The sequence below is a fragment of the Aythya ferina genome (genome assembly GCF_964211825.1).
Source record: "Aythya ferina genome assembly, chromosome: 13".
NCBI classification, from domain to species: Eukaryota; Metazoa; Chordata; class Aves; order Anseriformes; family Anatidae; genus Aythya; species Aythya ferina.
This window is the reverse complement of record NC_140311.1, coordinates 6,242,159-6,255,310: the sequence shown is the minus strand read 5'-3', so window position 1 is coordinate 6,255,310 and position 13,152 is coordinate 6,242,159. Positions and strand designations below refer to the sequence as shown.

Sequence of the window (13,152 nt, the reverse complement as noted above, 5' to 3'; positions counted from 1 at the left end):
TGTTATTTAATGTTTTTAGCAGGACTTGAGTGACCCAGACTCATCTTTCCTTCTGCAGTGTCAATCACTCAAGCCTTGAAACTACTGCAGCTGCATTGCTGCCAGTTACTGTTCATTAAAACACCTATTTGTCATTTATCAAGAATTTATAAATGAATCCTGAATAGGCTGGTCTCTTCATAAATCCTTCAGTGCTGTTAGTGCTGGACATCTTTGAGTCCTCTTGCATGTTTTTGACTAGCTTTTGCTGTGACAGAAGGGCTCTTCGGGGCTTTTTAATGTGGAGCCAACATTTGCGATGTTGTATTTATACAGGAAGTGCGGATCCCTCTCAGTTCTCATTGATCACAGCAAAAGATGAAGACACTCAGCACCTGCTCAGTTTGCAAATATCCCCCGGTGGAAGGCTAAACAGAGCTTCTGCCTCTTGTCCCCCCAGATTTCACTTGCAGTTGACATCCTTCCTGAGTTGACTAGACATGTAATACTGAATAACACATTTTAGCTTTGAGTTCGCTACTTTGAGGTGTCTCTGTAAAATGTATGAGGCACCAGCTGGGGTCTTGGCTTCTTTGGTGAACTTGTGAGGACGTGATCAGTTAGGAAGCATTGGAGGAGGATGCAGTCCCAAGGGGAACATGCCCTCCCAGAAGGTGATCCATAGGGAATATAACAACTCAACCTCTCCTATAAATACACCATTTCTTCTCATCAGAAGAGAGCAATGGGCTCCGTAGCATGTCCTGGTGATCATCAGACATGCGCAGTTTCCTGACCGAAGGGGAAAAGGTAGTCTAAGCCTGAGGGTCTTGCAGATACTTCCCTTCCAGCTAATGGGCTTTCACAGAAAATGCCTCTGATGGCACTGCACGGGGGAGTCTGTCTTTCTCTATCCCCCTTGAGAGTTTTTTTTTTTTCTTTTTTTTTTTTTTTTCACCATTTTTGCAATGCTGATCTTCTGAGCTAATGTCTTGAATTCGTTGCCTACTAATGCAGTGTGGTCCTTTGAGACCCCTGGGCGTATTTAATTTCATGCATGTATAAGATACCTTTTCCCTTTTGGCACTATGATACCAGCTGCAGTCACTTTAACCACTGCCAGTCAATCCTAGTTATCAGAATCTGTTCAGGGGACAGGAGGAGGGAGAAGATAATGGATTTGCCTTGAGAGCTCATCTAGAAATGCAACCCTACGCAGCAGACTGCCTATGTAATGTATTACTTTTTAATAATGTAAATATATTAACATCAGAGCAGTCTTCTCAATCTTCAGTACCTAAACATTACGTCTCTATCAGAAGCAAACGTAATTAGATATCATAAATATGAGAAATATCGGGACATTAACATAAAGAGCACCAATAGGTTGCTTTGCTTGTCACGTAATTGAAAAGCATTAAGGGTGCGCTCTGCTGCGCACCAGCACGGTGAGCAAGGATCAAGCCTAATGTGAAGGTGCAGCTCCAGTATGCAGAGCCTCACCCCACATACACAGGAACACTGTCAGGGTTTTTTTTAGGTCTGAAAGTTACCATTTCTATAAAGTTGATTAGCATTTGCAAATGTTCATCAGTGACTCTCTGTGCCATTCTCTAATCAGCAATGTTTGCTCTCTTGGTTATTTAATGGTATTAGCAGCAGCAAAAGTGGAACCATTTGTTTCAGGCCAAGCAATCATAATCCTGCTCACTCTGGGTGCTGGTATTTAAATATGCGTGGGACGCTGTTTTCATCCTACATTCCTGTTCTGTAAGATTTCTGCTATGCAAAGTTTTCCAGTCTCTTGGTCTTCTACTTAGCACCCTCCAGGTAAGCCTGGAAATGCAAAAATGTCAACCATTTTAAATAAGGTACAAAGCCAAAATGACATATGAAGATTTTACACTTCCAGAGCAAAAAAGAATTATTTAGCATGGCTCTACTGGGAGTACAGACTTACTCTGAGAAAAATGGGATGCTCTGAATGACTTTATGGTGATGAAATCTTTGGGGTAGCCCAAGAGAGAAAGTCAGGTTCCTGTTGCTGGGGTAGATTAGATCCACATTAGAAGATATCTAATCTTGGCTGGAAGACAGCTCAGTGGTGCTTTCCCAACCGGTTGTACAGCAGGCCTCTTTCTTAGGCTGGTCACCTCCTCCCTTTGGGCTCACAGGCTCTAGGTGAGCACCCGGCCTTATGTTATTGGGGTGCAAAGGGGAGGATGAGTTAAGAACCAGTACAAGTTGCCCCTCTTCTCTCCTCCTGCACTGTGCTGTTTCTCTGCCTGGGGCTGCTGCAGTCCTGGAGCCCGGTGGCTGAGGCTCACTGTGTGTTGTGTTGAGGCAGTCAGAGGTGGCAGGGCTCAGGAGCAGTCTGTCACTAGGAATTTTGCATATTTTGTCTTCAAGACTTGCTGTTTCCTGGAACTGGTCTCATTCGAGATTTTGATGCCAAGTCTTCTTTCACCTTCTTCTGCTTCTCTTTCTTTATACCCCTTGTTCTATAATTAGTTGAATTTCTGTCTCTGCTTTGCTTCTTTCTTTGTCCTTTTCCCAGCTCTGCTCTTAGATCTCTCTCTTCTTTACTTTCTGTCTGCCTTCTCATGGCTGGATATTTATTTGCTTATTTTAATTTCTCTGGTGGGAAACCCTTTCCTGCACCACATCTCACAGGCATCAGAGGATTCTCGCGGCCCCTTGCCATCCTCCCCATGCCACTGCCTGTGCTCTCCCCTTGCTCTCTCCTCCTCTATGAGTTGCGCTGTTGCTCTGCTCTCACTGCCATGGTAACTTCAAAAAGACATGGCCATTTGATTTACCGGGCGAAGGAGAAGTCTGCAGGAGTGTGTGTGTGTACATATAGATGTGCCAGGGGAGGGAACGGGATATCCCTTTCCTTTTTCTTTTCATTTTTACGTACAAAGCATTTTATCAGAGCTGCTGAGAAGAGGCTCCAACTCACAGGAGCAGTGTCTGGCTGTAGGACAGGAGCTGTGTACCCCATCTCACTGCTCATCTTGGGGTGGCCTCGCAGGCAGCTGTGGCACCATGTCCTGCAAGGGATGCTCATCTGCTCCCTGTGCCTGACTCATGGCTCTGCAGCAACCAGGAGTTAAAATAAGGCGGCAACATCTTAAAAGTAAAAACCATGGGAAAGAATAGCTCTGCTCCTGAGGGGAAACATATGGGGCATTAGGAACGCTTTCCCCAGCTTGCATATTTATACTTGAAAGTTAACGGGAAAAGAAAACAAACACAACAGCTTCAAACCAAACAAGCCGTAGGGGCTTGCGGGCTGTGGCGGCTGCCAGGGTGAAAACCAGTGGTGCGTTGTGGTGGGGATGGGGCTGGGGAGGCTCAGCCACACGTGTGACCCCCAGAATGGGACAAGGGGCTGTGGGCTTTTGCTGAGTGTTTGGTCTGGAAGTGGAGCCAGAGAGGCTGGCCCTGCCCAGCAAGTTCCCACATTACCCTGCTAATTCCAGCTGTTGTACTATTTGGGAGCATGCAGCACCCTGCAACCAAACCCTCCAGCACAGCCCTCTGGGGATGTTGAAGCAGCAGTACAGGCCTTCCCCAGAGCATTCTGTCTAGTTTCCAGAGAACTGATAGCACCGTTGGCACATTTACCCCTTGCCCCACCATAAGCAGCAGGGCCCAGTGTGGTGGCAATGGTGGCATGTCCTCATCCCTGCTCTCTCCTTTTTGCTGCTGGGGATGGCATGTCCACCTTAGCATGAGGCATGTTGGAAAGCAGCTTTTCTGCAGTATGGAGCTGGGGAAGAACAAACCTGATGCTCCACAGGGACTAAGCAAGGGATTCACTGCAAAGATTTCCTCATGTAAATACCCTCCTGTGGCTTTTAATATGACTGAGGAGGAAGAAGGAGTGACCTGGGACAGCAAAACTAAAACTTGGTTTTCTAATCTGTGAAAACCAAGTAGGGAAAATATAGAGGAAAGAGCCAACAGCAGTGACCTCCATGGATTCTGAAGCAGGTCCCTGAAATGATGCTGTGCCCAGCTTGCCCTGTCCCCAGCCACCTCATGTGTGTATGGCTCTGTAGAGCGCCTTAAATTACTGTGTGAGGGCCAGGGATGCTGCTAATGAAGCAAGATGTAGCTGCAGCCTGCTCCCTAATGCAGTGCTAACTCACTCACAGACATTACCTTTATTTTAATAGCATCGTGGTGAAGCTGTATGAATGCAGAATTTTTCCATTACCGAGTTATTCATGAAAGGGTTGGACCAGATGCACATGTTCCTATTCCTCAGCTTACTGGTGGTGGTTTTCCTGTGTACTCACCAGGAAGATGCAGCCTGAGGCTTGCTGGGAGAAATGTACTCCATCTTCTTCAGTGCTGGAGAGAACCAGAGGTCTGCTTTGAAAGGCAGGGGCAGGTTGACCTTGATACTGGTCACACCAGAATATTTTATGCAGCTTTTGAGCTGTGGAAGCTCCTTGGCCTTGGCTCTGTGTCCTTGAGTGGAGCTGCAGGGCAGCCACGTCCTCAGGCCCCTGGGGAGCTGGGGGTGGTGGTGGTTGTGGTCTCACAGGAGATTTCACAGGAGATGAAAAGGGTAATAAAATGAGAAAAAGGAAAATGTCATTCAGGTTAATTTTGGTTTGATTTTCACCTGAAAGCATTATAAAAATTATAGGAAACTTCTAAATGAAATGATGTTCTGAGCTGAAAAGACCTGGAAGTCTGCTATTAAAGGTTTTGACTTCCATTTTTATTTTTATAAGGAAAGAGCAGAAATGTACAGATATGTTTTGATGTTTAAGCTCCATTTATTTTTGTTGGAAAGGTTGTTTGGCTGTTTGGTTTTGTTTTCACCGGCTTTGTATTGGAAAGAAAACATCCTGGATGCAAATGTGTGATCCAGGAGGGAGCCTGTGAGTCTGCCACCAAATGCATCTTTTCAGTACAAAATGTCTCCAACGCCAGAATACTGGGTTAATTTGCCATTCTTCCAGGGCTACATGCAAACTGTTCAGTTGATTAGCAATGTGCAAACACACCCACCACAGCATACACCAGTGCTCATAAACTGATAAATAACAACAAATTAGTGGCTGTTTTTTTCTCCCCAGATCTGTTTTGTCCTCTTCACTGCTGCCCAGTTCCAGTACCTGGTGTAAAACCCGTCTGTCTTCCCCAGAACCACGTTTAACTTTCATGACCGCTTGTATTTGCTTTGTTTTCTTGCTGCACTCATCCTTCCCCTCTGCTTTGCAGTCCCTGAGCCCCAGGCGGTGCTAAGTGTGGGGCTCATCGCCAGTGGTGAGGGGCTGGGATAGGTGCGGGTGTGGGGATCAGGTGCCCACCATGGAGGAGGAGGCTGGAACAGGCGGATTTGGGAGCTCCGTCATGGGAGCCGCGGGAGGATCTGCTCCCTCTGGGAAAGGACAGGCTGGATGCTTTTCATTATGCTTCCCTCATTTGCATGCATATGTATGAACGGAGCATGCTGGTGCTTGCGCGTATGCATGTGCACGGTAAGAGATGGAGAGGGAGTTTTATGCATTGAGCTGTCAGGAGGACCGGCTCATGCCCACAGTAAGTGGAGGGACAGACTGGTCAGCCTCTTCAGACCAGGAGATGTGGGTCCCTGAGCACTGTGGTGATGGGGCTGCCCCAGCCCTGCTGCGGGAGCCACTGCAAAACCTCAAGTGCGACAGGACCGAGGTGCTGAGCCTCTCTGCTCCCCCTCTTTTTGCCCATCCCCTTCACCCACGGCTGTGAGGTGGTCACAGGGTTTTTCTCTCTGGCCGTTCAGATGAGCTTCTTGTTGCTGGAGCAACGTGGAGCAGCCTGAGCAGCCCCTGAGTACCTGGTTCCTAAAAGAGTGCTCTGTCATTAAAGCCCTCCTATATTTATGAGGCAGCCTTGCAGGCAGAGGTGGGTGCAGCGCTCCCCTGCCCGCTCCCCTTCTGCCTGCCACTCACACACTCTCTGTACCTCAAACATGCAGAACCCAAATTCTCCTCAGGAAAACAAAACCTCACGTCTCTTCTCACATAGCTGAAAAAAAAAAAAAAAAAAGAAAAAGAAGAAGAAAAGAAAAGAAAAAAGGATGTTTTAGATTGAGCTCATCTTTTTCAAAACTTCCTTTTTCTTTGTCCTTGAAGAAAATCTGGTTTCTTCTTTCTGGTCCCTTCGAATGAAATTCCTAGCAGGGACACCTTGTCGGCTTTTTTTCTTGGTCTCGAATACAATGTTTCAAATGAAACGCCTTTTTTAGTCTCATCTACTTCATCTACAAGAAGATGGGTGAAAAATCTATTTTCTTTCTTCTTTTAAAAGATTTTTTTTTTTTTCCTGCAAGTGGCCTTATGGCTCCTTTTAAGAAATTATATAACAAATTGTGGAAATCTGGAAGAGAGCTGGTAGTTTGATTTCTTTAAGACTCTCCCTTCTGCCACTAAGACAAAGAAAGGCAGAGTAACATTCAGTAGGCAAAAAAAAAATAAAAATAAAAAAATCAAAGTTACTGTTTGGCTTTTGAACAAGGTGCAAATTAGTATTTGTTAAAATTTGAGACAGCAATTGTCTAAGAAAAATATTTTCAAAGAAGAGAAGGTTTTTTTCTTCTTAAATAAAAAAGCCCCCAAACCTTCCTTTCTTTTAACTTCAAAAGGTAGCCAGATTGCAGAGGAAGAGAGAAAAAGCTTAAATCTTCTCTGAAGGGGAGCAAGTAACTTAGTCAAAGTGATCTTATTTGTGAGGGAATCATTTTCTACTTTTTTTTTTTTTTGTCAGATTTTGATCAAGTGATTTGTACATTTTTAACTAAGCTGATCACACCTCTGCCCTTCCTATGGAGATGTCCAGTGGCCATTTATCTGAGAATGTCTGGATTATGCTGAGACCTGACCATTTCAGGACACTTCATCAGCAAGCACCAGCCTGAGGCTAGGGCAGCAGCACTGCCAGAAGTCATCACACAGGAGGAAATTGAGGTGTGTGGCAGCAGGACAGCATAGGTAGGGTCACCAGGAGGAGGTGTCTGAAGGCAGGCACACATCCTCCTTTGCTCAATCCTTCAGGCCAACCCCCAGCACCCTTTCATGGAGCCATGCAAAGCAGATGGAGTTTTCTCTCTGCTGCCCTGTATTTTGGGAAACTGTTTTCAGCAGAACAACAGTGCATGAAAATGCTTCCAGTGCTACAATGGCATTTTGCGCCTGTTTCTGCAATGATGCAAGGAGCAGCAACACAATCGTGTATAAGGTTAGGCATGTATCCAAGTCTCGGTTGGAAAATAAGTGTTGCCTGTCCAGCCTGAGGTCTCTAGCAGCTACCACACTTGCAAATAAATAGTGACGATAAAGAGGGATTTTCAGGTGTGACCCATAGGTGTTTCATGTTTATGCAAGTGATAATCTCTGGAAAAATGAAGCCTGCTAAAGGATATTCTTGTGATTTATCCATGAAACCTAGCTTCAGCCTTGTCCAGACTAATATTAACCCTTGTATGAGTTTATATATGCAGCATCTGCTGAGTCTTTGGCTGGGCTTGTAGATTTGACATTGAACTCCTCATTTCAATCTAAACTTTAATAACGTAAGGGTTGCCACAGCGGAACAGAGCGACGATTCATCCCGGGGCTGGGTCTGCCAGTGGCCCATGCCAGATGCTTCAGAGGAGATTGCAGAGCATCATCATACAGCTAATTGTTGGGAACACGTCCTCCCGCTGCCAGCTGGTGTTCATCAGCTATGTGTCCTGCAGCACCGGGGTCTGATGAAAATAGCCATGTTTAGCGCTTGCCTTCAATCAGAAGAGCACAAACACTGGTGAATGAAACCCTTCATATGGCAGGCATTGTGTTGGTGCTATCTGTTGATTGTCTGGTACCAAAGGACCAAGAGCTGGCCTCCTGGACGGAGGTTCAGCAGTTACAATCACTAGATGATAGAAACAGCGTAGGACCCAACATACGAAGGGTTTTGTTTGCTGATGGTTTACAAACCCTGCCTGTAGCCAGAGCTGAGCTTCGGCTGGCCCTGCCAGTCTTTGGAAGATGAGCACTTCCCCCTCTATTGGAGAGTAGCAGAAGCTATTCTTGTAGCTGTCTAGCCCTTTGAAAGTTCGTAAGCTTTTTTTTTTTTCTCTCCTCAATAACCTACAGCAAAGTCCTACAGGCTAATTATATGTTTCATTTTAAATCCTTTAATTTTTTTGTAGTTCAAATAGATAACTGTGTTTTTCTCCCACATCTTTGATTCAGATGGATGATTTGCTTCATTAATTGATATGTGGAGGAGGGGGCCTGGAAATGAGCTATATTTATGCTTCAAAATAATATTTGCTCCACTTTTTTTTTTTTTTTTTCCGTCTGTGAATCCTCATATTTATTTCAAAATTATCCTGAAGTGAATGTCATCAACCTTTGTCCAGAAGACTTTTGCTGGATTAATTAGCCTATAATGAGTCTACTTCTAGTTCTCTTTGATTTCCAACTTGCAGGTTACCTGATGTCAGGCTATATCCAGAAATCACCCTCCTAGTTTCCATCCTGGGCTGTCAGTGCAAGGAGGAGGGCAGGGTGCTGGGGCTGCTTGCAAAAACTGGGATTTTGGTTGTTGAGGTGCAAACACACATGGGAGGTGCCTCTTTTCTGGAAGTGCTGTAGGCAACCAGTGAGCCCCAAAATGAGCCATGGCCCTATCTTTGGGGGTTGGCACTAGCATTGCCACACTGCTCTGAATTCACCTCCCAGCAGGGAAGCTTTGTGGAGTTGTGTCACTTGGTTTCTGCTCTTCCTCTTCCTGGCCAGACGGAGAACCTTGTGTGGGTCCAGGCCCTACAAACTGGGCACCAAAGCAAATTGTCCCAGCTTGCTGCCATGCCACCAGCCAACCAGTCAGCTCTGAGCTCCTGGGGAGTTTTCCAGCACTGCCGGCTGCTTTCTCGTTGTCTTTTTTTTTTTTTTTTTTTTTTTTGGCTTTGAACATACTTTGGTGAAAAATGGGTGTGAATCATTTTCCATTGCAAAAAATGCTTTTTTTAGGAATGCTACATCTTTTGAAGTGAAATGCCAGGAATCTCACAAGCTGAAGCTGAAATGTGCTGGTTGCAACATTAGGTGCTAGCAGTTGGCAAAGCTCGAGTCCCGGTGGCTAAAATACCAGAGAAAATAGCAGGCACTTCCTTGGCTTATAAATTCTGTCTGTCTCACTTGTGCGACATGCAGTGAGGGCAGGGCTCAGCTTGGGCTGACTGGCTGGCTGGCTGAGTGACACATTTCACAGGCAGCTTTTTATGGCACTCATCATGGTGATGGTCTGATTGCCTCCCAAGTGCTAATGAATATCTCTTGCAGTGGGTCTACGAGGTAGGAAAATATTATTCTCTCTGATTTCCAGATGAGACTGATCCATGTGGATTCATTTGCCTGAGACTGGCTGTTCCTCATGAGGGCAGTGATGCTGTCCCACGCCCTTGCTGTGCATGTGCTCCCTGTTTCAATTGGAATAAAATCTTTCTTCCAATAGCTTGGATCAACCTTCAGATCACTGTAAGGCTGTAACCACTGGTGGTGCATCCTGGCTGTCTGCTGAAGTTTCAGGCTCTGCTGCCTCTTTTTGGGCAACATCTGGGACGTGCCTGAGCCCCAGCCCAGGTCACAAGACCTGATGACCCTACACCAGGGGACATTTGTTTGCTCCTTCTTTCTCCATTGCACAAAAGTAGCCACAGGCTGATGATAGACACACCATTTATAGGCAGATAAATGCTTGCTGCAGAAAGATGCTTGTTGTAGGTCAGTGCCAGGAGGAGGATGGCTCTGGTGGCAGCTCCTGAGAAAACACGATGAAGCCTCTGCCCTGGTCTACTCTGACCTGAGCTGAGCAGCCAGCTCAGCTTGCCCTCTGGTTGGAGGGGTGGCACATATGGATTTTGATAACTTTCTTCTGGTTAAAGGTCACTTCACACTTTAAATATTCATGCTCTAAGGACATTAAATAAATAATGCTGAACTTGTTAAGCTGAGTAGGTTGCAACTTTTGCATTTTGTGCCTCGTTTCCAGTCGAGATCTGACACCAGGCTGCTGAATGCAAGCTGTGCCCTGGTTAGGGAAGATTTGGTTTTTCAAACCCTCTTAGCTGCTAGCTGGGTGTGCAGAGCAGGACTGAAGCAGGTTGCTTACAGGTGTCTAAAACAGGTGTCTGTGATCGCTGCAGGCTGCTTTCTTCTCGGGGAGGGGAAGAGAAGTGCTGTAAGCAGACACCTTTGCCCGTTGGTCTGGATGGAGTGCAGCAGTTTTGCCCAAGCTCACGGACTCCTGACAGGGCTGCCCGGCTCCCCGTCTGTGCTTTCATTGTGCGTATTCCAATGCATTGCCTGTGGAATCTACATTAAATGACAATTGTGAAGAAATCCCCATGGTGTGAGATTGAAAATAAATGGCCAGCACCTCTTATTTTATTTTTACTTTGGTTGGTTGTTACCAGAATATCCCACAGTGCCTAGGGACTTGTGGTTCAATTCAGATGCTCGTATTTGCAAAAGATGGTTAATGAATATGAGGTTTCAAGGTAGGAGCCTCTCAGTGACATGAGATTTATGTAGAGACAGTTATTATAGTCGTCCCCCCTCCCCCTCCCCGTCTGCTTCAGAAGGCATATGAATCATCACATGAAGGCCCCTGTATTTGTAAATCAGCTGAAACATAACACTGATGTTAGGAAGTTGTACTGAGTTAACTGAGCAACTTCTCAATCTCAGAGCTTTACATAACCCCTTCCTAACGCACTGTTATTTCCTTTATAGATAGACTCATAAATTACTCCTGGTACACAAAATGCGTGGGAGGCTGCCTGTTTGCTCAGCATGGGACCAAGACCTGCACATTCAAATATCGGCAGACAGCTGGAACACAATCTGTGAAAAGGCACTCAGAGCCTCCAGGTCTATTAAATACAAACTCAGAACATCTATCGAGAATTTTATATCTTGCATTACACGGGTAATGCCAAAAAGAATAGGTGCAATACCCCTGGGACTGTGTCAGTAAATGTAGCAACAGAGTATCCAAAAAATCTTTCTTTTGTGACTGGGTGGATCTGTGTGCATACAGAAGTGGATGAATATGTATGGTTGTACATGAACATATATTTGTGGGTGTGTGAATGCATACATTTATATATATATTTATATATATTTGAGAAAGGATGATCGGCCTGCCATAGCTAAATTCCATTTGGTATCCTGTGTTGTGCTGAGCTCTAACCACTTAGAGTCAGGAAATGCTTTGCTTTGGGTTCTACAGTTGTTGCCACCACCCAGTAAAATTGCAATGTATGCAGAGTTGCCCTTCTCTGAAATTATTTCCTTCCTGATATTGGGAGACCTCCATAATGGACAAAGCTGCCATATTTGCTTCCAGAAGCATGTCTGGTGTACATCCACAGTTTTTAGCAGACACGTGAGGCTGGAAGATACAGTTGTTAGACTAATGGGAGCAAAGGGAGCCAGGGCCAAGGTTACAAAGCACCACTAAAGAGCCTCTGGTTAAACTTCTGCATCATTAGTTTTGTGTGTGTGTGGCTTTTTGACTTTTTTGTTTTACTGTCTGAATTCTTCAAAAATCACTGTCTGATTCTGAAATGTAGTCCATGGACCAGTGCTTAACCCAAACCCTCCCATGGAGTGTGATGGCATTTACATAGCTTTCACCTAATGTAGATGCACAGACTTTACCAATATATTTTAATTTCCTGGTACCCAGAGCTAGTAATCAAAATTTTGAAACATATTTTACTGTCTTTAATCTAAAGACCACCTCTTGATTAAGCTGTTTTTGAATAGGAGCCAGATATGTTTCCAACTGCGAATAAGGACCAGGTATTCAGGCTAGTCATAAGTTGGATTTGATTAGCAGCATAATCCATTGGGCATGGAAATGTTTCAAGAACATTTCAAAGCATGTCTGGATGCTCATGGGTTGCAGTTGTCTACCGTGCAGGCACTGTTGGATATAGCTTGTTTTGGAGAGAAAGCATCTGATTATGAAAGAAATAACACAATCAGGTTTTACATTGTAGTGTCGTCCAGAAAGTTATATTAAGAGCTGCCTGCAGTGACATGACCTGGGCTGCGCTCTGAAAATGTACTTTACTTTGGGTGCTTGGGGAAGGAGAGTCCAGGAGGATGACTGGGGCTGCACTGTGGCTGTTCCTGGCCATCTGTCTTGCTGTGGGGTACGCGTTCCCTGGCTTTTCTGGGGAAGGGGTGAGTGCATCTGCCTCACTTCTGTATTCAAGGTAGCATCTAGGTGATGCAGGCAGAGGATGCAAACCTTCCTGCGTCATTTTCTTGAGATCCCAAAGGGCAGTGCCACAATTTGCTGTGCCAGTGTGAAACCACGTCTGAGCTCACTCTTCTATAACAAGCAGATAGGGCAGGAACAAGCAATCACACTGTACAGCAAGTGTGATGGAGAGACATGTGTTTGTGACATGGTCTTGAGGGACTGGAAATATAAAGAGACCAGAAGCAAATCAAATCCTCTATGTTTCTCCCAATAAATCAGTTGTTTCTGGAATATTTTTGTCTCTTTCAGGAATAAGGTGTGGTCAGGAGAGAAGAGAGATGTAAAAACAAATAATACTCTCTGCGTGGCTCTATTTCAAAGCAAAAAGCCTCTGGTGGGTTTGACTAGTGCTGGGAAGAAAGCCTGTTCTCTTGCCAGGGTAGTTTCTTGTTCACATCTAACATTATTTAAGTTGCACCATGGTTTTTTACCTTGGTGTATCCTTCAGTCATGTGAGAATAGAAGCTCTTGCCTACAAGGCCTACTTGATGCATGGAAAATGCTTTGGGATTTTTGAAGGAGAGAAGGATAAAAGCCTAAACTAGCTATTTTTCACTGTAGTACTGTTAAAGAATTTTAATTGAATTTGGTTTAAGAGGCAGGGTATAGGTATGTTACTGTGTAAAAACATCCATTAGTAAGAATACAACAAACAGGCATATACATGGTGAGTTTGTTAGCAACTCCTGCTATAAAATTTTGGTGAAGTTTTCAGGGGCATATGTTGTCATGGGACTTATAAATCTCATCTTGATTCTACTGTTAGCTTTCTATTTTTATATCCCTGGGGAAAAGTAGCAAAAAACCAAAAATAAACAACAACAACAACAAAAAGATTAATGT

The 13,152-nt window shown here is 44.8% G+C and overlaps 1 long non-coding RNA gene across 2 annotated transcripts in view; it reads left to right on the top strand.

Annotated features, from left to right (window-relative positions):
* The window catches only part of LOC311443753, a 52,146-nt gene that overhangs the window by 26,036 nt on the left and 12,958 nt on the right, over window positions 1–13,152 (top strand). The window contains exon 4 of one of the 2 annotated variants that reach the window (XR_014697480.1): window positions 10,767–11,301. The exons of the other annotated variant lie outside the window; for it this stretch is intronic. This is a non-coding gene — a long non-coding RNA (uncharacterized lncRNA). Of the gene's footprint in view, window positions 1–10,766; window positions 11,302–13,152 lie in introns of those variants that run through there. 2 annotated transcript variants of the gene reach the window in all.